This window comes from Cynara cardunculus, assembly GCF_001531365.2.
Source record: "Cynara cardunculus var. scolymus isolate 2C chromosome LG 9, CcrdV1, whole genome shotgun sequence".
NCBI lineage: Eukaryota > Viridiplantae > Streptophyta > Magnoliopsida > Asterales > Asteraceae > Cynara > Cynara cardunculus.
In genome coordinates, this window is record NC_037536.1 from 1,823,858 (window position 1) to 1,828,197 (window position 4,340).

Below are 4,340 nucleotides of genomic sequence, written 5' to 3' on the forward strand. Positions count from 1 at the left end.
TGTGTACATAACTATTTATGTGCATGGTTATACATGCATGAATGGGTGTATATATTTGTAAGTATATGTGCATGCATGGATGGTAAGGGCGGTTTAGCCGCCTTACTTTATTTAGAAAAATATAAATACGAGGGTGAGACCCTCATATCCTCTTCTTGCCACTTTTGAAGAAGTGTGCGATTTAAAGAGAGATTGACCGGATTTCATATTATTTGAAGTGCAAAGGAATTGATTTTCAAAAGTATTGCATAAGGTGAGTGATTTCTAAACCTTTTTGCATAAATTTGTTACTGGTTTTACTTGAATGTTATTTATTATTGGAAATAAATCAGTATTTTAATTAAGGGTTTTATCTGGACAAAGGGTGATCGGATTAAGTCTAAATCAAACAAAACTTGTCCGGATTATTCTTAAACCGAATAAGAGTCATTCGATTTATTCATAAATCGCTTAAGTATTGTGCGATTTAAGGTGTTAGTGAGAATTTTGAAATATGTAAACCGGTCAAAAGTTTTGAACGGAGAAGTATGAATACGACCAAGCATTGTGCGGTTTAGTTTTAAATCGCCTAAAGGTCGTGCGGATTTGTAATACCCCATACCACATATTGCATGTAACACATATTTCATACAGAAGAAATACATGTTTATATACCATTCAGGTCCCTTAGTACAAGAATCTATCATTACAGAATACAAGGTCCAAAAATTCAAATACATTTCTTGTACTAATCAACGTTCATCAATCAAAATTGTACATCAAAGACAGTTCTTCATGTAGAAATGCATATAGGAAAATATCACATTTTCACCTTTTCCTTACCATCTTTACCTCCTGCAATACATATTTAAAATCACAAAACGAGGGTTAGACCGAAAGGTTTAGTGAGTTACCCTATTTATGTTATTGTAGGGTGAAATCACCAAAACTTTGTATAAGAATAATCTTTTCATATATATAACAAATAGGAACATATTACCAGTACCTTTCCACTTTTCAAGCCAAGTATTCAGATTATTCAAATAACATACCTTTGAACCAACCAGGTTTCATATAATGCCACTTTTAAACATTTTCTAATCAACAAGATTTATTTAAAGTTTCAGGCCAAACCTGTTAATTTCTTCTCAATAACATCCAGACTATGATTTTCCATAAGAACCCTGATCCTAAATCTTTAAATCACAAAGAAATAAAGATTTCAGACCATGGTAATCTTAAGGGATATAATAGAAAGAGTTATATCATACAACACACATACAAATGTCACCCTTATATCCAAATGTACACCTCTCCTTGATATGCCACCCTTATCCCATGGTACACCTCTCCTTGATATGTCACCCTTATCCCAAAGTACACATCTCCTTGATATCCACCCTTATTTCCTTATCAAAACATTTTACAAAAACAATTCCAAATAGACCGCAGTCAATGGAATTATTATCAGTTCCAAATTATCAAAATTCCCATTTTAGGTTAAAATAACAATTTTATCAACCATGCACAAGGCATAAATACAAATCCAGTCAACATAAACTTGGCCGGACTTCATCTCCGGCCAAATCTTGGCTGGTTAACCAAATCCGGACAACACATCGCCCTAAGGCTTGTCCGATTTAACACTTAGAATAAATTTCAACACTTTTTGTCCGGATAACAAATCCGGACAATATATCGTCCAAAGCTTGACGGATTTAAAATAATCTGGTCACCACATGGTCGTATTCATACTTTTCCGTTCAAAATGTTTACCATACTCAACATTCATAAATCGCTCAATGTTTGACCGGTTTAAAACTAAACCGCTTAACACTTGACCTGTTTAGGGCTTAATCACCCAACCCTTGTTCGATTTAAACCTTAAATCGTTTACCCATCATCTGGTTTAATGTATAAATCGTTCAACACATAGCTGGATTAAACTTAAACAGGTATAAAACTTTTAAAACATAATTCAAGATGCAAAATGGTTCAAAGCATTTTAACCACTCACATTGAAAGCCTTTTGAAATCAAACACTTGAAGTCAAGTTGATCTTTAATCCAGGAGTAATCCGGTCAACACTTTTTTTCTTAAATCGCTCAAACTTTTAAAATGACAAGAATAGGAGAAATGGAGGCTTAGTCCTCCTTTTATACCTTTCTAAAACTGGAAGGTCGGCTAAACAACCCCTTCCCACATATACCCACTTCATGCATACATATAACATGCATTCATACTCACACACACAATATGCATGTATGCTCATGTATACATACCATATTATATATGCATTTCATTTTGACTTACCACATATACATACTCTCATATATGCATCTACATTATGCACATAATTTTCATATACTAGCATGATCAAATGTAACAAATTTATCATGCTATCACATAATCACTTATCAAGTAATCACACATTAATTACTTTGGGTGATAACCAGGATCCAATTATCATAGGATTAGCTGTAAACCGATTACGTATTGAGCGGTTTTAGTCTTAAACCAATCATGTGTTGTCCGGATTATTTTAAATCGGACAGCAATGTGATGTAGCCTTAACTCGATTATGGGTTGTCCGGATTAGTAAATCGGACAAAAGGGACAAGTGTTGTCCGGATTGTATATCCGGATAACTTGTCTGGATTACTTTTATTTGTTAAAATTTCAAGTGTTAATTAATTTAGACACTTATATAGTTTAAAATGTCTATTATTGGGTTTAATTATGGATCCATAAAAGGGGTATTTTATATTTTTTATTAAATAAATAAAAAGATATGTTCCAACCAAACGTGGTGACGTAAGTCTGTTTTGGTTTGGAACGGGATTTTTGGGAACTGTTTCTACCAAGCGTGGTGACGTAAGTTTGTTTTGGTATGAAATTATATTTTGAGAAACCTTCCTACCAAGCGTGGTGACGTAAGTCTGTTTTGGTATGAAACTATATTTTGGGAAACCTTCCTACCAAGCGTGGTGACGTAAGTCTGTTTTGGTATGGAATTGTATTTTCTGAACTGTTTCTACCAAGCGTGGTGACGTAAGTCTGTTTTGGTATGAAACTTRTTKTAADWARTAGTTCYCCCAGACGTGGTGACTTTTGTCTGTTCTGGTTTGGAACTGGGAATGGGTACTTTCAGACGTGGTGACTTATGTCTGTTCTGATGAGTGACCCTGTTTTGATGGAGAAATAAGGGTGACATATCAAGGAGAGGTGTAATTGGAATAAGGGTGGCTTTGTCATATGTGGATAATATTATAACTCTTATTATTGTTACTAATTGGATTTAATAACTCTGAGTCATCATTTCTTTGTGACCTGATGAATTAAAGATATTATTCCTATTAGAAATAATAAGTTAGACATTATTGAGAAGGGAAAAATGGTTTGTCATAACAGGCAAGCATTGCCTTAAAAATCTTTTCTATTAATATTTACAAAGGAATGGTATGATGATTCAAGAAGTTTAGATTACAATATTTGTTTCATATTGGGAACGTTGGATCTTTAAGTAGAGGTATTTTATAGAACTGAGGTTCTTGGGTATATCCTATTTTACATGTTATTGTGAACTGCATCATTTATTTGTATTACAAAATATTTCTAAACAAAGTTAATTTATCATATTTTGGTGTTCATCACCCTGCATTTGCAAGGAAGGGATTTACTCACTAGACCCTTCTGGTCTAACCCTCATTTTCTGTCTTTAAAATATGCGATGCAGGAATGACGGGGTCCAGGAATAATAAGGGGAAAGAGAAAATTTGATTATTTTCCTAACCTGTTATATGCTTTTGAAGATCTGTTTTTGATGGCTTATTTTGAAGATACATGTTGTATTACATGTGTTAGTACATGATTCGTTTTGGAATTTTTCATATGTAGATTTTGTACATATAAGAATTCTTGTACTAGTGGGACCTTATGTTGTAAACTATATTTCTATGTAATGAAATATGTGTTATATGCAAAAGTGGTGTTTGTGGGTGTTACATAAGTGGTATCAGAGCCTTAGTTTAAGAGATTTAGGTATTCAAAGCATGATACCTAGACTTAAAATGTCATTTGCATGTTAAGAGTCCCGGACATTATTAGTATCACTAGGAATAAAATATAATAGGTTAAAGAGGGCAGTATGTAAGGTGAATTCGAATTACAAATGGTCAATGTAATTATGAATTTACAGGTACATACCTATACTCGGATACCATATTATATTTGGGAATATGAATACGTGATATTTAATACTAAAATATATGCAGATGTCTAGTCGATCACGAATATCAGAGAGAACTGCCCGCCCTGCATCTGAAGAAAGGGAGAAATCTCCCGTTAATCCACCAACCTAT